We start from the raw sequence: 21183 nt of genomic DNA on the forward strand, positions 1-21183 counted from the left end.
AGCTTCCCCCAGCTCCCCGCTCCCCCCGGCACCGAGCGCGCCGCCTACCGGCGTCACGGCGGATCGGCAGGGAGCCGGCGAGAGGCGTGGGCACCAGGTAGGGCGGGGCACTGTCTGCACCTTTTATAGTGTTTACTCTTTAAATCTAACCTCATATCCACTTTTCATTCAACCTACATCAATGAAAGGTTGGTCTTTGTGGGATACTGTGTCATAGAAACATAGAACAGTACAGCACAATACAGGCCCTTTGGCCCACAATGTTGTGCCGCCTTTTAAACCTCGTCTAAGACTATCAAACCCCTTACTCCCACATATCCCTATTTTAAATGCCTCCATATGCTTATCTAGCAATCTTTTGAATCTGACCAATGTACCTGCCTCCTCCACCACCCCGGGCAGCGCACTCCATGCCCCAGCCACTCTCTGGGTAAAAAAACCTCCCTCTGACATCTCCCTTGAACTTCCCACCCATCACCTTAAAGCCACGCCCTCTTGTATTGAGCATTGGTGCCCTGGGACAGAGGCTCTGGCTGTCTACTCTATCTATTCCTCTTAATATTTTGTACACCTCGTGTCCAAATTGGATCTCGCATTTCCTACATTTCACCTCAAAAATATATAATTGCAAGTCCCAAATCAAAACCTCACCTGTTTTTCTTCAACACTGTACAATATATATTTTTACCTGCACCAGAACAAGCCTCAGTTCAGCCTCGCGGGGACTGCACCCCTGCCACAATACTGCACCCGTGAAATACATTATGTGCACAAGTCTATGGGAGCAAGACTTGGACCTGCCTCTGTCTTTCAGGGACAAGGTTGCTGGCACTGAGCTGGGGCTAAAGCCTTAGTAGTAAGGAGGTGTTTTGTTTAAGTGGAAACATTAATCAACAGTGGGAGGGAAGTGCAGCGAATGAATCCCATGAATGTCAGCAGAAGTGCTGGGAGGACACGAGAACAGCAGTTTCTGTGAACAAAGAGCTAGAATATTCTGGGATGACATTGATGTTTCATTTCAGACACACAAATGCGTGCTATAAATCCAGACTCAGCAAGAATCCCTGTTATAAATCATCAGATTCCAGGCTTAGTCTGCAGATCTGAACAGTGGCAATATGAATAGCCTCAAAGGGCAGGAGCAGGGGTTGAGGCAAGCTTGTTTGTGAATGAATTGATTTGAAAGCACATCAATAATTTATTTATGGTCTCAATATTCATAGGCAGAGTGGGTGAAATTTTAACTGTTTCCTATTTCAACAACTTGCATTTACGTAAGAGAGAAATGAAAGAAGAGTTCAGAGCTGGGCTAAGGGAGACGTTTCTCAGAGGGCTGTGAATTATAGGAATTTTGTTCAAAGAGGCCACATGAGTGGCATTGGTGCTTTGTAAATAGAATGTATTGACTTGACAATATGAATGTAAAGAAAGGCATACTGATTGCATTACATTTCTTGTATATATTTTTATGAATAAAGTTTATTTTTGAAATTAAAGAAAAAATCTACCTCAGCTGTGAAGACTGAATCATCCAGTGAGGTAGACAGATATTTGGTCTGAGGAGTCCAGAATAATAGGGAACAATGAGGTTCAGGTCAGATTAATCATGATCTTACTCACTGGTGGCGCTGACTCAAAGGGCCACATAGCCTACTCGTGCTTCTATTTTTTTTTGCAATAGACAGGGCATCATCTAGGGCAATAAATTCAGTAACATAATATTCTCAAATGATGCAGGCAAAGATTAGTATTGCAATTCACCTTATAATCAGGCCACAATGTTGGGATAAGATTGCAGATGGATGTGTGCTCTACACAAGCTCATATAGCATGCAGACAATCGCAGGATCACTGTAAATAGTGGCTCCTTCTCAACCACACCCTCTTCTGCATCTTTGATTCTCCTGGCCGTCAAAGTATTATATTTCTTGTAGTTTTGCATTCCTCTTGCATAGCCCTCAGCTTGGCATGGATAATTCAGCTGAATCAACTTTAAACAGATATACTTTGGCCACTTCTTACCAATGAGTCTGGACCACTACTGGGCCCTGCCCTTCTCTGCCAAAAATGTTCATTGTTCCAAGATCATAGAACAGTACAGCACTGGACAGACCATTCAGCCCACAACATGGTGCTGATCTTGATGCCGATTTATACTGAATGTCATCCTCCTGTTTATCATCCATATCCCTCCATTCCCTTCATATTCATGTGTCTATCTAAAAGCCTCTTAAACGCCACCAAACTGCCTGCTTCCACTACTACCCTGGTAACCCATTCCAGGCACCTAACCCTCTCTGTGTAAAAAAAACTTGCCCTTCACATCACCTTTAATCTTCCCTCCTCCATCCTTAAAAGCAAGTCCTCTGGTATTTGACATTTCTACCCTGGGGAACAGATTCTGTCTGTCTACCCTATCTATGCCTCTCATAATTTTAAAAACCGCTATCAGGTCTCCCCTCAGTCTCCAACAATCTAAGGAGAACAACCTAAGTTTGTCCAACCTGTTCTTATAGCTCATACCCTCTAATCAAGGCAGCATCCTGGTAAATATCTTCTGCACCTTTTCCACAGTCTCCACCTCCTTCCTATAATGGGGAGATCAGAACTGCACTCAATAATCCAAGTGCGGTCTGACTAAAGTTTTGTACAGCTGCACCATGACTTCCTTACTCTTACACTCAACACCCCATCAATGAAGGCAAGCATGCCATACACCTTCTTTACCAACTTATAGATTTGCGTAGCCACTTTCAGTGAACTATGGACCTGGACCCCAAGATCCCTTTGTACCTCAATGCTATTAAAGGGCCTACCATTAACTGTATACTCTTCTTTCATTTGACCTCCCAAAGTGCAACACCTCACACTTGCCTGGATTAAACTCCATCTGCCACTTCTCTGCCCATATCTGTAACTGATCTATATCCTACTGAATTCTTTGATAGTCCTTAACATTATCCACAACTCCACCAATTTTGGTGTCATCCATTGCTAATCCATCTACATTTTCATACAAGTCACTGATATATATCACAAACAACAGAGGTCCCAGCACCGATCCTTGCCAAACACCACTGGTCACAGACCTCTAGCCAGAATAACAGCCTTCCACCCCTACTCTTCTATGGGCAAGCCAGTTCTGAATCCAAACTTGCAATTTACCCTGGATCCCATGCATCTTTATCTTCTGAATCAACCTACCATGAGGGACCTTGTCAAATGCCTTACTAGTCCACGTAGATAACGTCCACTGCCTTAACCCTCATCAAGCGCCTCTGTCACCTCCTCAATAAAAATCAATCAAGTTTATAAGTCATGACCTGCCCCACACTAAGCCATGCTGACTGTCCCTAAGCAGGCCATGCCTTTCCAAATGTGCATAAATCCTATCCCTCAGCATCCTTTCCAATAGCTTCCCCACCACTGACGTGAGGCTCACTAGTCTATAATTACCTGGATTATCCCTATTTCCCTTCTTGAACAAAGGCCGAAAATCTGCTACTCCCCAGATCTCCGGGACCTCGCCTGTTGCTAGTGAGGACACAAAGATCCTTGTCAAAGCCCCAGCAATCTCACTTGCTTCTTTCAATATTCTGGGATATCTGCCATCAGGCCCTGGGGACTTATCCACCTTAATGCTTTTCAGGAGACCCAGCACTACCTCCTCCTTAATCTCAAAATGTCCCAGCACATTATCATGCCCCACTCCGTTTTCAGTATCCTCCAGTTTCTCCTCAGTAAATACTGACGCAAAGTATTCATGTAGTACCTCAGCCACCTTCTCTGACTCCAAGCACAAATTCCCTCCTTTATCCTTGAGTGGACCTACCCTCTCTTTAGTTATCCTCTTTACCTTAATATATAAAAATTATTATTTCTTAAATTTCAAAGATCACTTTGGAATGTAGAGGTTCATCCACCAACTTCGTGGATGAACATAAATTCAATGGGCCAAACAACCTTCTATAACATATGGAGATACATATATAAAAACATAGTGCATGGCATTTTTAGCCATATAATGAATATGATACAATTACAGCAGAGCATGGTTCATAGCAGTACACAGAATATCAATAATCATGAAGCACATTATGGAGAAGTGCAAGTATATTTAGGTGTCTCAGTGGTGCAGGTGGTACCCAGATTCAATCCTGACGTCAGGGGCTGTGTGCGTGGAGTTTACATGTTCTTGTGACCACGTGGGTTTCCTTTGGGCGCTCTGGTTTCCTCCCACGTCCCGGACACATGCGAGTTAGGGGGTTAATTGGCCACTGTAACTTGCCCCCAGTGTGCAGGTGAGGGGTGGAACCTGGGGAAAGTTGACGTAGAGGCAGGGAAGAAAAAAAGGGATTAACATGGGATTGGTGTAAATGGCGCAGATGCGGTGGGTCAAGGGGCCTGTTTCCGTGCTGTATCAATGATTCTGTGAGATAATACTCCGGTAACCTTGCTTAGTGATCAGGATGCGTTCTCAGGAATTTCAGCATTAATGGTACCAGCACTAAATTGGGTCATTATATCATTATTCCGAGACAGATGCATTACCGACAGCACTGCTGTGCTGGGAGTTTAGCTGGAGGGCTCATCACCCACTGGCACTCCTGCAGCAGTGAAATGGTTAATGCAATCTCATTGCTGTACAGTGAGCCACCGAGGTAATGTGCAATGTCTGCCTGTGAGGACTGGGGCCGGGCAGGCTGAGACTAGAGGTGCAGCCACTCAGCACTGAGATGTGGGACTCAGGGCAGCACTCTGACTGGCACGGTGAGTGTGGACCATTGCCGGGGACTGGCAGCACCTGCTCTGTGTCAGCAGTCTATCTCATCACCTCCTGTTGGATGTAATGGAAGCTGTTGTCTCCCCCTCTTTGCTTGCTTCTGCCTGCACAGCTCTCCCCAGCCCAGAGGTTTCTCTATGGTAACAAGCTCAACAGCTAGAGTCCACTGTTGGTTGAGTGTCTGCACCATTGTTCTGGCCCATCCAACTCCAGCCCTCACAACAGGTCACCCCCCACCAAACCGAGGGAAATTCCTTGCTGCAGGTGAGCTGGCAGAGGGCAGGGATTCCAATAGGTTCCCAGCACAGTTTTTTTCGAAGTATGTGGGGGTACGTACATGTGATTCTTTGGACTGGAGGACCATCAGTGTTCAGGTGGATAGCACAAAGTGGGGCACTGGTGTATGTTACCATTTAATATACTATGTGACTGTCTAAAGAGCCTCTCAAAAGCAGCCAAATTTAAATCCCTGCACGCATTGCTACCTGGATCAGTACCAAATTCACATTTCAGCTCTTAAACTTACTTCAACATAAATTAGCCATATAAAGCCCTTGCCGTAATCTGCTAATGAGGATGTCCTACAGAAAGCATCATTTCTGCTCTCATAGTGTTGGTGAAATATTCCTTTCCAGAGAAAATTCTGAATGTTCTCATGTCTGTGAGGCCCAGGGAGGGAGTTTGTTCCTAAAGTTCCTCTCTTCCTACCTGAAACGCTCTATCCCAAAATGTATGACCTGCACCAACATAATGTGAAATTTAAAGAAAGTAAATGTGCTTTTGTGCAAAAGAAGAAAAGGACTTAAGGCTTGAGATAGATGAAAACAGGCTTCAGCCAGGTAAGGAGAAAGTTGAGGCCATCATCAGAGCCAGAAAATCCCAAAACATTACTGAGTTATATGGTCATGCAGTATATGGCAGGCACTGTAATGTAGAGGTTAGCGTAACGTTATTACAGCGCCAGCGACCCGGGTTCAATTCCGGCCACTGTTTGCTAAGAGGTACGTTCTCCCCGTGTCTGCGTGGGTTTCCTCCGGGTGCTCCGGTTTCCTCCCACATTCCAAAGACATACGGGTTAGGGAGTTGTGGGCATGCTATGTTGGCACCAGAAGCGTGGTTACACTTGCGGGCTGCCCCCAGAACACTCTACGCAAAAGATGCATTTCACCGTGTGTTTCGATGTATTGGTATTGGTATTGGTTTATTATTGTCACTTGTACCGAGGTACAGTGAAAAGCTTGTCTTACAAACCGATCATACAGGTCAATTCATTACACAGGCATGTGACTAATAAAGAAATCTTATCTTATCATGCAGCACAGAAATGGGCACTTTGGATCACCACATCCTTCCCAATCTTGTTGCCCATCTACACTAGTCCCACTTGCCCACATTAGGACCATACCCTTCAATGCCCTGCCTATTTAAGTAGCAGTCTAAATGCCTCTTAAACCATAGTAATTGTATCTGATTCCTCCATCTCCTCTGGCAGTGTGTTCCAGATATCAACCACTCTCTTTGTAAACAAAAATCCCCTTTAAAATTCCTTCCTCTCATCTTAAACTTATGCTGAATTGTTTATGACACCCCTACCACGGGGAAATGATTTTGACTTTCTGCCCTAACTAAGCCTCTCATAATCTTATATACTTGTATCAGCCTTCTTCGCTCCAGGGAAAACAAGTCCAGCCAGTCCAATCCCTCGCCATAACTAAAGTACATCAAACCAAGCAACATCCTGGTGAATCTCCTCTGCACTCTCTCCAGTGCAATCACATCCTTCCTATAGTGTGGCAACCAGAACTGCACACAGTACTCCAAGCATCACCTGGCCGCTGTTTTGTTAAGTTCCAACATAGCGTTCTAAATCTTACATTCTATGCCTCAACCAACAAAGGCAAGCATGCCATGTGCCTACTTCACCACCCTATCTACCTGTGTTGCCAGTTTCAGAGAACTATGGTCTTGAACCCCAAGGTCCCACTGTTCATCGGTATTCCTTAGTGCCCTACCATTTTCTATACATGTCCTACCCCTATTTGACTTCCCAAAATGCATCACCTCGCACTTTCCAGGATTAAATTCCACCTGCTTATGCAATGCACAATGTTCTATTTGATCTGTATCCTGTTGTAGCCTTAGACAAACTTCCTCACTGTCCACAACACCAATTTTCATGTCCCACCCCCCCCCCTCAAACTTACTCATCATACCTGCTACATTCAAATCCAAGTCATTAATACATATAACAAACTGCAAAGGTCCCAGCACCTATCCCTGGGGTACACCACTAGTCAGAGACTTCCAATTAGAAAAACATCCTTCCACCACTACCCTCTGCCTCCTATTACCAAGCCATTTTTGGATCCAATTAGCCAGATCTTCATGGATCCCAAACACCTTAACCTTCTGGACCAGTCTACCATGCGGACCTTGTCAAATACCTTACTAAAGTCTTTATTAAATTCCTTAATGAGCTCCAGTCATTCCTTGGTCTGATCCAATGCTACAGTAGATTTTTACCAGGCCTTACCACAATGTTGATACCATACACCAGCTACTAAAGAAGGGAAATCCATGAAAGAAGGTTTAAGATCAGCAAAATGTCTATGATCTGTGGAAGGAAAGTCTCAGCAACAAGTCATTTTCGACGCATTGTAAGCATTGCAACTTGCTTGTGATGCTTCCAACAATGGAGTTGAGCCAGTGGTTAACCAGGTCATGGAGAATGATCATGAGAAGCCTATTGCTGATTCAGCATGTAATGTACACTAACCAAAAGTGAAAAAAAATACAGTCAAACAGAGGAGACAATGGCAATTATATTTGAGTCGCAAGGTTTCACCCAATCTCGCTGGGAAATAGATTCACATTCGTTACTGATCATAAACCACTGTTGGCCATGTTAAAACAGAAGTCTGCTATTCCCATGATATCAGCATCAAGGATGGAGAGGTGGGCAATCCTTTGGTCTCAATATGACTACAACATTGAATGCAGAACACTAAAGCAATACTAGAGAATGCATTATCAAACCCTGGGAAGAAGTCACAATGAATATAGTAAACAAAATTGCGACTCTACTGACTATGGAGAATGATTTCCCCATTGCAGCAGTGGAAATAAAGATAAATACACAAAAAGACTCAATTTTGAGGCAAGTGCATGGATCATTTCAGGTCTGAACAAAGACTGAAAGGTGTTTCGTTGCAAGGGTTAAGAATTGTCAAAACAGGGATTCAAAATGATGATTGCAAAGTGATTGCAAAGCATGCAAGAACTCCATTCTGAACACTTGGGTATAGTGAATATAAAGGCAGTGGCTAGAGAATTAGTCTTTTGGACAAAGATATAGAGACCTGGTCAGTAGATATGTCAGGACTGCAGAACACTACTATCTGAAGCACCTCTCTAGGTGTGGAAGTGGCTTGGAAGACATTATAGTGGGTTCATATAGACTACTGTGAAAAAAAGTATGGACAGCCTTTTAGTAGTAATCGACAGACATTCAAACTGATTAGAAGTATGCCACAAGGGATTATCCACCCCCACAGAATGCACCTTAGAGCAATTAAGATCTATCTTTGCCACACAAAGTCTTTCAGAACTAGTTGAATCAGATAATGGTCCAGGTGTTTAGTTTATGGAATAAAGCATCACTTCACTTCATCATATGGCCCAGAAAAGCAGAGAGGTCAGTTTGCACAATGAATTAAGCAGTGAAGAAGCAGGTCACAGAACTCAATGGAAAATGGCCATGAAACATCAACACAGCTTTTCTTCTAAGCTATAGAACAACATCAAACTCCACAACAGGGTACATCCCAGCAGAAATGCTGATGCAAAGGAGACTCAGGACAAAGCTGTGTCTTCTCAATTTGGAAACAAAACCGGGGGGTGGGCACATTCAAACGAGGGAGCATCACAACAAGGCACAAGGAGAAGTGGTCAGGCTGCATAACATTGTTTGTGTGCTGAAATCTCCTAGCAGATTGGAGATGATGAGATGGGACACTGGGGAAATAGTAGAGTTACATGTTTCTAAGAACTATTTTATAAGGGTTGGTGATACATTGCAAAAAACCTGCATAGATCACTCACAACCGACACATGAGGACCAGAGGGTCACACTATAAGAGATAGCATTGGAGAGGATGCAAAGGAGATTGACTAGGATGTTGCCTGGGATGAAGCAGTTTAGTTATGAGGAGAGACTGGGTCTGTTTTCCCTGGAGTGGAGGAGGTTAAGAGGAGACATGATTGAGGTATATCAAATTGTAAGGGGTATGATAGGGTAGACTGTAGGAAACTTTTCCCTTTATCAGAGGTGACTAAAACTAGGGGGCATAGATTTATGGTAAGGGGTATGAGATTTAGAGGGGATCTGAAAGGGGGCCTTTTTCACCCAGAGAGTGCTGAGTACCTGCAACACACTGCCTGAGAGAGTGATGGAAGCAGAGTCACTGACAGCATTTAAGAAGTGTCCAGACGAGCACTTGAATTGCCAAGGCATGGAAGGCTATGGGACAAGTGCTGGAAGAGGGATTAATACAGATGAGTGCCCATTGACCAGCTTGGACATTGTGAGTCGAATGGCCTGTTTCCATGCTGTATAACTCTAAGAGCAAGATTGAAGGTGTTCCTGAGGGAATGTTACAATTGTTGAAGGAAAATCAAAACATAATTCTTCTGATGAAAGTCAGGATGAGATATGATTGAGTTCAGAAATCGTGGATATTCCAACCATGTATGATGAATCTGCATGTTCAACAAAAGTAACACCAGTATGACTGCGAAGATTGCCAAAGATCATCGCGACTTGGTTAAATTAGTAACATTTGTAAAAATGTTAAGTGGGATTATGTTTTCTTTATTAAAAAGAAAAAAATGTAGTATATCTGATATTGGTACTGTATGGATGGCAACCCATCAAGGATGTGTCATGTGACTACTTGCTTTCTGGTTTGCAACAATTCATGAGGAAGTTCCGGAGGCAGTCTATAAAAAGCCTTTGAATAAATACACTTAGAGCTCCTTATATTTTCCTTGCAGAGTCCATACACTCTGCAAGGAACTTTGTTAAATGTTATAAACCACTAAGCACAAATACTTCACAATAGTGCTGATGTGTGTCACTAGTAATCAGCTGTCCATTTCCCTCCACAGATGCTCCTGACTCACTGAGTTCTTCCAGTTTTTTGTGTGTTGCTCCACATTCCAGCATCTGCAGTCTCTTGTGTCTCTCTTCATGTTGATTATGGTCACTCCCTCTGCATTCTGCCTGCAGGCAGTTCATTTTGCACATCTGCTCACTCCCCAGCCTACCATTCAGAAGGGTTAGCAGGATGTAGCTCAAATGGCAAGGCAGCCCCTGGTCTTCTCTCAGTATCACCGTGTAGTGCCCAAGATACTGTGTGCATGTGGTCCTGCAGTGCTCTGACATAACACAGTGCTGCACTAAGATGGCACAATGCCAACTCCACTTCTGAAGCTAAGTATCATATAGAAGCGCTTGGTTGAAGATGTAGAGTGACAGAGGACCCCTCATTATTCTCTACCCCAGAGGGCTCTCCTGGTCCGGTCAATAAGTTCATTTAAAACAGAGATTGATACGTTTAAGGGAATTGAGGGAAATGAGGATCCTGCAGGAAAATGGTGCTGAGGACAAGATCAACCATCAAGCCCTCATTTGCACTAACCCTACATTAATGCCATTTTATTCTTCCCACATTTCCATCAATTCCGGCCCCCCCCCCCCCCAGATTCTACCACTTATCTACACACTAGGGGAAATTTACAGCAGCCAATTAATTTACCAAGCAACACATATTTAGGGTGTTGGTGGAAACCAGAGCACTGGGGGAAACTCACACAGTAACAGGGAGAACATATAAACTCTGCATAGACACCACCGGAGATACAGATTGAACTGTGAGGCAGTAGCTCCACTATCTGCAATACTGTGCCTCTCCTTATTACTTATTAAAGTAATCATTTATTAAAGTAATTCTTATTACTTTATAATATTTCTGTATAATTTTTAAATAACTTGCATGCACAAACTTCAATTTAGTTCTGACCCAGACCTAATTGGAAATCCACAACAGATTCCAAAATTGGTTAAAGCAGTCTTCCTCCATGGGACAGTTGATAGAATTCTCACCTGAGTTTGTCGGTTCAAGTCCCACTCTAGACACTAAAGCACAAAGATTCGCAACTTTTAGATTGGTGTTTGGAAGTATGCACTATTATTTTTCAAGTGAGATATTCCCAAGGTTCTGCCTCCCTCATACAAGACAAGAGAGTTTTCCTTTGTCACTGAACATTTCATTGAACTGAATTAACTTCAATAAAACAAACTACCACATGCAGTTTGTCAGACTTTGCTGGCACAAATTGACAATATTACAACAGTCACTGTAGTTCAAAAGCACTTCATTGGCTGTAAAATGCTTGGAAATATGGTGAGGTCATGAAAACTGTAAAACAATGCACTCCCTGTCTTCCTTTTTCCAGGATTTCTTCCCTTTTGAGAACCCATTGATTGTGAATCCTCCAATTCCAGTCACCACCTAGCATCTCTCCCCTCCTTTCAGCTTCAGTCATCTCCAACCCGGGCATCAGTTGTTTCCTCCCCTCAACTCCCACCTCCACTCCAGCTTCAGTTACCACTCATTCCCCTTTCAAGTTCTGTCACCTCTAAGCCCTTCTGCAACCTCAGTCTGCACTGGTATCAGGATCAGGGTTATGGTGTCAGTTTGTGGTCAGCAGGGCAATTGCCTCTCTTGTGTTTGTTATTCTCATCCCCAAGATTATTACCTTCACTGGTAACCACCACTGTGATCTGGCTCATGTCTTTATTCCCTTAGTCTAGTTCCATTTGCCTTTATATACCCCAGATTTGGGTTAATTTGTTGAGTTCAGATTAAACATTTCATTTTTAAAAAACGGGTTGATTTTGAAGCAGCAGTCATTCTGAATAACTGGGGCGGCTGGTTGGAGGGTTAGGGTAAATTATGCTCAGATTGATGGCTCAGGATTATTTGCTTTAAACATTCAGTGTGCAGCGTTTTCTTTAGGCATGTGTGTTACTTTTAATCTTCAAAGGGTACTGTATGTATTGGCTCATCACTGGGGCTGGTTTCATTATGGTTTCACTGTGTCATCCTGATGAAGGGTCATGGATCTGAAACAGTAACCGTCTCTCTCTCTCTCTCTCTTTCTAGATGCTGCCTGACCTGCTGTGTGTTTCCAGTACTTTCTGTTTTTATTTCCGATTTCCAGCATCTGAAGTTTTTATTTTGATTTTTTTTTTGGTTTCATTGTTGTGTAACTGCCTGGCCTATTTCTTTTAGAGGTTTGAATGTTAAGTCTACCTGTATCAATCCAAATTATATTTGGTTTGGGTTCTTTTTCAATGGAGCTGTAATTTTTCAGTCTCTCACTGTCGATTCAGTTCACGGAAGTGGACAGTTGGAGCCGCTGGACTTCAGGGCTTGCTCTGAGTTCTGTGCCTCACTGCTGCTGTGTGGTGGGCCTTGTCATTCACTGCATGTTTGTGCAGGCATTATCTTAAATGGTGTCAGAGTCAAAGAGTTAGAGTCATACAGCACAGAAACTGGCCCTGGGGCCCCCCCATGTCTGTGCCGCCTGCTGTATCTCTACACCAATACTCCTATTTACCCGCATTAGGTCCATGGTCTATGCCTTGGCAATTCAGGTACTTGTCCAGATGCTTATTAAGTGTGGTGAGGGTATCTGCCTCCACCACCTCTTCAGGCAGCGCATGCCAGACTCCAGCCAAAAAAATCCATATCAGACCATTTTAAATTTCCTACCTTTCACCTTAAACATCTGTCTCTTGTCTTAGACACCCCAACATGAGTAAAAAAAATTTTACTGTCTATCCTCATAATAATTTTGTATACGTCTATCTGGTCACCTCTCAGACATTTTTCCTGTCTTTGTGTGATTAGATTCCTTTATGTCTGTGGTAATTTATTGAGAGCATTGGGGATCCCTGATAGCAATTTTTCAATTAGGTGTTTCTTCCTCCTTTTCTTTTGGTACTCTGACCAATTCATATGTCTCTAAGTCTAAAATCTCCAATGACTGGACTCCATGCTGTTGCTTGTACTGGACTTTGTTGGTTGCATGTGGTTCTGTGGTTTATTGCAGCTACCCACCCTATGACCCTGTTTTTGGTAAATAAATACTCGCGCACCCACACTGTTTGTTGCCACGGTTATGGTCAGGCCACATCTTGCTGCTGACCAATTTGTCTTATAGGTTTCTGGCCCTCTTGAATGCTGATGTAATGCAGTATTGGTTGTGAGTGCCCACCGCTCTGTTAAATTTTTCAGCATGACTTTTAGTCAAGCTATGGATTTTAGTTTGTTATTAGCAATAATCCAGCTACTCCTATGGTAGGCGGTCTTGGGTTCCTTTGTTATTTCAAGAAGATAGACTCGATGTGCCTGAACTTCCTTCTTCTGTCATGGTGCTTTGAAAAGTGTTGTTGTGGCTTACTTGAAATCTTCCAGTCTTGTACTGATGCACCAGTAGTTAGTTAATTGTGCCTTTAAAGCAATATGCTGCAGAACCTACCTGCAAACAGGCTATATTGGATTGGTAATGAGGTGGGTGTAGCGGCTAGCTACACTACTATAGAATAAAGACACGGAGTCGGTTGCTTGGAGTCAGAAGTCGATTGCTCGACAGGGGCACGGTGCGCCTTTTAACACCGAAACTCTTCCCACGCTTCCGTTCCCGCGCTGACGTCACGCGCGGGTCACCTGACCTTCCCGTGCGTGGGCTTTCCTAGTCCAACGATGGAGAAGAAGGAGGGCCCCGCGCCATCTTGGGTCGGGGCCTCCGACGACGCTCGTGATCTCAGGAGCCGGTTCGATACCGGTAAAGTGAGTCGCCACATGGGATCAATAAGTTAAGGATCCTCTGGGCAGTAGTGATCACAACGTGATAGAATTCCAGATACAGTTTTAGGGCAAACACGTAGGTCCAAAACCATGTGTCAATTTTTTTAAAAAGAGCAATTACAATGGGAGGAAGGTGGAGTTGCCTGGAATGGACAGGGTAATTAGCCTCAGGGATCGGTCAGTAGATGTGATGTGGTGGATACTTAAGCAGCTTTTTCATTACGCTCAGCAGAAATTTATCCCAGTTAGCAAGAGGGACTCAATGAGAAAGATGGAACCATCTGTGGTTAACAAAGGAGGTCAAGGAAAATATTAAATCAAAGACTAGAGCATACAAAGTGGGTAAAGCTAGTGGACAAGAACTGAGACTTCTTCAGAAATCAGCAGTGAGAGACTAAAATGTTAATAAAGAGGGAGAAATTTGATTATGAGAGAAAACTGGTAACTAATATTAAAACAGCAAGAACTCCTTTGGATATATAAAAAGGAAGAGGGTGGTTGATATAAGCATGGGACCTCCACAGCATAAGACTGGAGAATAATAACAGAAAACAAGGGAATGATAGTTAATTTAAACCAATACTTTGCTTCAGCCTTCATGGTGGAGAACACTGCCAATATCCCAAAGTTGGCAGATGAGCTAGTTTTAAATAGCATGGAAGAACTTTCAATAATCCCTATCACAAGGGACAAGGCATTGGAAAAAACTAATGAGACTAAAGGCAGACAAGTGACCAGAGCCTGATGTCCTGCATCCAAGAGGTGTTAAAGGAAGTGGCTGCAGAGATAGTGGAGCAATGGTTCGACATATCACCGAGTTCTGGGAGGGTAATTGCAGATTGGAAAACTGCAAATGTGACTCCATTGTTCAAGAAGGAGACAAAAATTGGGTATCTATAGGCCAGTCAGAACATCAGTTGGCAAGATGCTGGAGTCTATAATCAAGGAATGAATGGGTTTATTTAGACTGGAAGGATACAATAGTGGAACGCCTCAAGGACCAGTTCTTGGCTTTCAATTATTTACTATCTATATTAATGACCTGGAGCAGGGAGCAGAGTGTAAGATATCCAAGTTTGCTTATGACACAAAAATAGGTAGGAGGGTTTGCTGCGATGAGAATATTTGGAATCTGCAACAAGATATAGATTGGTTGAGTGGGCGAAAATTTGCAAATGAAGTTTAATATGGGAAGGTCATGCACTTCAGTAAGAAGAACCAAAAGGCAGGTTTTTATTCAAATGGAGAGATTACAGATAAATGGAGCACAGAGGGATCTGGGTGTTGTTGTGCATGAAGCACAAAAAAGTATGCAGGTACAGCAAGTAGTTAGAAAGGTAAATGGCATATTGGCCTTTATTTCAAGGGTATTGGTGTTTAGAAATATTGTTACAATTTTACAGGTGTTGGTGAGGCTGCCGCAGGAGTAGTGTGCACGGTTCTCGTCCCCTTATCAAGGAAAAGATATATGTGCTTGCAGTGGAAGCAGTCCAGATGAGATTCACTCACTTCATCCCTGGGATGAGAGGATTGTCATATCAAGAATGGCTGAAAACGTTAGATCTATATTCTGTAGAGTTCAGGAAAAGGTGGGTGATCTTATTGAAACATATAAGACCTTAAGGGAACAGGACAGGGCAGATGTCAAGATGTTTCCACTAGTGAGAGAATCTTGAACAATGGGACTATTACAAGACAAAACTAAGGTGGGTCAGAATTTCTTCTCACAGAGGATGGTGAATATCTGGAATTCTTTATCCCAGAGTATTACAGAGCCCAGAGTATTACGGAGTCCAGAGCGTTGAAGGTGTTTAAAGAGGAAGTAGAGCAATATGTAAAGTGTTGGGGAATTGGCGGCTGTGTGGAACTGGTATAGAGAAGGAATTGAGGCTTGGGGTAGATCAAACCTAATCCTATTGAAAGTGGGACAGGCTTGAGGAACCAGGAGGCCTACTCCAGCTCCTATTTTCTTAAGTGCTTGTGTTCTTTTACCCGGCCCTGGAAGGTGTGTTTGGGCTGATGGCTTCTCATACGTAGGAGTTTGTGTGTATTCGTGGTTTTGAAGGAAACTTTTGTTCCCAGCGGGTGGCTTGTGTATCCTTTTTAAAACTGTGGTGTTCAGAAAATTAATGTCCTGGTGCACAGAGGGCTTTGAGTATGATATAGGGGTGTGATTGTTGAGTATGTCTATGAATTCTTGTAGCTCTGTCTTTGAGAATGTCCAGACCCCATATGTCATCAAGGATCTTTAATAAAATAATGGGACTTGGGGGACTTCTGGCAATCTGTGTTCTCCCGATCTGCTTTTGCATGTTCCTGTAAACCCATGGCTGCACCCATAATCTGAGGGTAAAATTCACTGTTAGATTCAAAGTCATTTTGTCTTTGTCCCAAGTGTAGTATTTGGACCATGGTCTCATCTGGTTTGTCAGGTTGAGGGTATTTTCTAAAGGTAGTTTTGAGCACCTGTATAAGGCTTTCAATGTCCATTATGAAAAGGATAATACTGTGGGGTATAGTGATTTCACAAAGTAGTGTGTGTCCTTGATGTAGCTGCAATGATTTTGTGTCAGGAGGTTCAGGGATGAGGCAATATATTCTGCCATCCTCGATGGTTCACTCTCTCAGTCTGACACTGTGGGACTCCTGGTGGTATTTTGCCTGGTACTGTCCATGTGCCTGCCTGGTGAAACTTGGGTAGTAAACAGTAATTCCTAGGTTGTGGTTGTTCCTCTCTGAAACACTCTAGCTTCTTCTAGTCAGTGTATCTGGATTGTTTTAGTCATTTGTGTTCCTTCATAAATTAGTTTAGGTGGTTTTGCATTGTGGTGTGTGTTGTTTAACTGTTGCCTGTCCATAATGACAATGCCGCTCCCTTCATATGCTAGTTTTATGACGATATCTTGGTTGTATTGTAATTCTCTGAATGCCTTGCTTTCCTTCCTGATGAAGTTCTGCTTGTTGTTAAGTATAGGGATTTTTAAAATGTCTAATTATGTTTTATTGATGAAATTTAAAACCCCATGGTCTATATTATTGTTTGGTGGGGTCCAATATGATCAGAATCAGATTTATTGTCACTGACTTATATGACATGAAATTTGTTGTTTTGCAGCTGCAGTACAGTGCACAGACATAGAATTACTATAAATTACAAAACTAAATAAATAGTGCAAACAAAAAAGGACTAACAAGCTAGTGTTCATGGGTTCATGGACCATGCAGAAATCTGATGGCAGAGGGGAAGGAGCTGTTTCTGAAAGGTTGAGTGTGGGTCTTCAGGCTCCTGTACCTCCTCCCCGATGGTAGTAATGTGAAGAGGGCATGTCCCAGGTGGTGAGGGTCTTAGTGATGGATGCTGCTTTCCTGAGGCACTGCCTCTTGAAGTGTGAATGGGCTTTTAAGAGCTTCCTTATTAGCCAAAGTAGTTAATGATTTTAATATTTCTGTAAAATCTATTAAGGTCCACCTGGGTCTGTTCCTTTTGGGGTTTGGGGTCAGTACAAAAGTTAGGCCTTTATTTAAACTATCTCCTGGAGTTCAGTGGGTGTAAAGGGCTGGTAAATATTAACAATGGATTTTCCCAGGCTTAAGCTTCCCTTTTCTTGGGCTGTGACATTTCATCCAGTCATTGATAAGGGTGTCAGCAAGGTATCTTCTTTGTCCCTGTGCATGGGATCAACGTGTCACCCTTTCTTTTAGGATCCAGGTCTGTTGGGGGGAGAAATGTGGTGGGTCCACTGTCAGCACTCCCTTGCATGTCCACTGCTAGGTCTGCCCAACATGCACTTCCCATTAGATGGTGGTCTGATCAGGGGGCTGGTGAGGTGTTGGCTGGGCTGTACCTAATGCTTTGGTTCATTGTGGCCCCTCAGTCTAGCAAATCAATCTGATCCCTGAGCCGCCCTCCTTGTGGAAGTTGCTGGTAGATCTGCAGGTGATGGGTCGTGCAATCCAGTGTCTCCTGCTGTGGCAGGACTCATGGATGACAGTGACCACAATTTACATGTATTGGGACCAGACTATTTGATGTCTCAGGGCTGAGTGTTTATAAAGCTGGGCCCGGGTTTGTGGGGGGTATCCATAATTTATTTCTTTAATATATCCTCATTGGTTTCCTTCATAGTATCAGGTCCTATCTGGCTCAGACACTGGGGATACAGGCAAGATGTTTTAAATCCAAAGTGATGGTCTCATTGGAAGCTGTGCATTTCCACTGATGGGGTGAGGCTGTCTTTATTCATAAATTGACCCAATGCTGCCTTCTGAAGTTGGTCAGTCAACTCATTTTCAGAAAATACTTTATCCAAATCTTGTCAGTTAGTTTTAGAACATTGAATCAAATTTGGCCTAATTTATTTTGCCCAGAATTAAAAGCAGCAAACAATCTGCTGAAGGAACTGAGTGGGTTGAGCAGCATCTGTGGGAGGAAAGGAGATGTCAATGTTTTTTGTTGCTGGTTTTAAAGTGGATGAACCTATCTGCCTGCCTTTTAATAGCCTTATGGGGGCAGGGTTGCTGACTCTGGCCTTTTGCAATCTGGGCTTTTTATATTGTGAACACAAAACTACCTTACTGCTGAAAGACTCATGTTTACCACCATTGAATTTGGCTGTGTTCCAATGCGAGGCAATGGGCATTTCCTCCCCATGTTACTCATCCCTGGGTGTAGAAAGCATGAGCAATTCAAGCTACTAGCTTCTGTTAGTACCAGTAATTTTCCACAAGCAGCAAGTACTTACCACTGCAAACATTGTTTTGGTTCAGCTTGTGCTCTCAAAACTTCACTGGAGAGTGAAGTACACATTTTGCCCAGCTTCACTGGAGAGAGAAACCTGAAATTCAGTGGGCACATTTAAGGCTTGGCTGTCCAGCTGCACTCTTACTTGGGCTAAGTCTCCTCCATCCATCCTCCCTCCAGAGTTTCTAGCACCTTATGTGGAGATCCCTGACACGACTAAATGTCAGTAGACTGATACCTTCTGTGGAAGCCTTTGAGATGTAATAGTTCACCATGTTTGTCCCTTCTGTTAACTTTTATTTTATATTCAGTAAAGCCTTCACAATGTTCCTGCTTTCTAATGCTCTCAGTACAGTGTTCCCTAAAATCCTTTCTCCAGTCTTCTTGTGCTGCTGTTAAATGATTTCTGAAGTTTAAAAGACTTGATTTTCCACATTTTCAGACATGGTAATTAGAAGGGTGCTCCGAATAGGAACCAGGGTTTTTTGATCATAAAAAAATGTGGGCATAAGCATGGCTGTTTTCAAAAGCAGTTCATAACATAGAAAGATGCTAAACCTGGGAAAATTAGGTTGGTACTGGATCCTACGAGAAGGAATTTGTAGAATGCCTACAAGATGGCTTTTTAGAGCAGCTTGTGGTCGAGCCCACTAGGGAAAAGGCAATTCTGGATTTGGTGTTGTGCAATGAACCAGATTTGATTAGGGAGCTTAAGGTATAGGAACCTTTAGGAGGCAGTGATCATAATATGATAGAATCTACCCTGCAGTTTGAGAGGGAGAAGCTAAAATCAGACATATTGGTATTACATTTGAGTAAAGGTAACTACAGAGGCATGAGAGAGGAGCTGGCCAAAGTTGATTGGAAGGGGACCCTAGTGGGGATGACGGTAGAGCAGCAATGGCAGGAGTTTCTGGGAGCAATTTGGAAGATGCAGGATCAGTTCATCCCAAAGAAGAAGAAGCATTCTAAAGGGAGGATGAGGCAACCATTGCTGACAAGGGAAGTTAAAGACAGTATAAAAACAAAAGAGAGCATATGATACTGCAAAAATTAGTGGGAAACTAGAGGATTGGGGAAACTTTTGAAAACCAACAGAAGGCAACTAGAAAAGCCATAAGGGGAGAAGAGATGAAATATGAAGGTAAGCTAGCCAATAATATAAAAGAGGATACCAGAAGTTTTTTTTCAGATAAGAGTAAAAGAGAGGCAAGAGTGGACATTGGACCGCTGGAAAATGACGCTGGAGAGGTAGTAATGGGGAACAAAGAAATGGCAGACGAACTGATTAAGTACTTTGCGTCAGTCTTCACTGTGGAAGACACCAGCAACTGGCCAGAAATTCGAGAGAGTCAGGGGGCAGAAGTGACTATTACTAAGGAGAAGGTGCTTGGGAAGCTGAAAAGGGCTGAAGGTAGTTAAGTCACCTGGACCGGATGGACTACACCCCAGGGTTCTGAAAGAGGTAGTTGAAGAGATTGTGGAGATATTAGTAGTGATCTTTCAAGAATCACTTGACTCAGGAATGGTTCTGGAGGACTGGAAAATTGCAAATGTCACTCCACTCTTTAAGAAGGGAGGGAGGCAAAAGGCAGGAAATTATAGGCCAGTTAGCCTGACTTCAGAGGTTGGTAAGATGTTAGAGTCTATTATTAAGGATGAGGTTTCAGGGTACTTGGAAGCACATGATAAAATAGGCCAAAGTCAGCATGGTTTCCTTAAGGGGAGATCTTGCCTGACAAATCTGTTGGAATTCTTTGAGGAAGTAACAGGCAGGATAGACAAAGGAGAGTCAGTGGATGTTGTTTACTTGGATTTTCAGAAGGCCTCTGACAAGGTGCCACACATGAGGCTGCTAAACAAGATAGGAGCCCATGGTATTACAGGAAAGATACTAGCGTGGATAGAAGATTGGCTGACTGGCAGAAGGCAAAGAGTGGGAATAAAGGGGGCCTTTTCTGGTTGGCTCCCAATGACTAGTGGTGTTCCCCAGGGGTCAGTGTTGGGTCCTCTACTTTTCACATTATATGTTAATGATCTGGATGGCTTTGTGGCCAAGTTTGCAGATGATACGTGGAGGGGCAGGTAGTGTTGAGGAAGCAGGGAGTCTGCAGAAGGACTTGGACAGGTTGGGAGAATGGGCAATGAAGTGGCAGATGGAATACAGCATAGGGAAGTCTATAGTCATGGAATTTCTTTAGCCAGAGGGTGGTGAATCTGTGGAATTCATTGCCACAGACGGCTGTGGAGGCCAAGTCATTGGGTATATTTAAAGCAGAGGTTGATAGGTTCTTGATTAGTATGGGCATCAAAGGTTATGGGGAGAAGGCAGGAGAATGGGGTTGAGAAGGAAACATAAATCAGCCATGATCGAACAGCGGAGCAGACTCGATGGGCCGAATGGTCTAATTCCGCTTCTATGTCTTATGGTCTAAACAGATCTTGATGACTGCAGCTTAATGATGCTACTTTATTAATATTTCTCATTGCAGACTCACTAGCTTTATCAGAGCCCAGGCCTGGGGCTTTACCTCTTTAAATTGATTTACTAGCATTTATTGGATTAAAGTAATGAAGAGTGTGCCACTGAAATGTTAGGATTGGGTAATATGTTATGCAATGGGTGTACAGTCAGTCGGGCAATTGCCCCTCCCGTGTTCTGTTGGTAATTGCTATTTTTGTTTGGTTTGTGCTTTCCATTGCTCATTTTTCTTTGCCCTTCT

The 21183-nt window shown here is 43.2% G+C and overlaps 1 long non-coding RNA gene across 1 annotated transcript in view; it reads left to right on the forward strand.

Moving 5' to 3' along the window:
* Window positions 1-73: 73 nt before the first annotated feature.
* LOC127584628 (uncharacterized) overlaps window positions 74-21183 on the forward strand; it is a 48562-nt gene continuing 27452 nt past the window's right edge. The window contains exon 1 of the long non-coding RNA XR_007958412.1: window positions 74-97. This is a non-coding gene — a long non-coding RNA (uncharacterized LOC127584628). The remainder of the gene's footprint in view (window positions 98-21183) is intronic.

The sequence above is a fragment of the Pristis pectinata genome, chromosome 30 (genome assembly GCF_009764475.1).
Source record: "Pristis pectinata isolate sPriPec2 chromosome 30, sPriPec2.1.pri, whole genome shotgun sequence".
In the NCBI taxonomy this organism is placed as follows: domain Eukaryota; kingdom Metazoa; phylum Chordata; class Chondrichthyes; order Rhinopristiformes; family Pristidae; genus Pristis; species Pristis pectinata.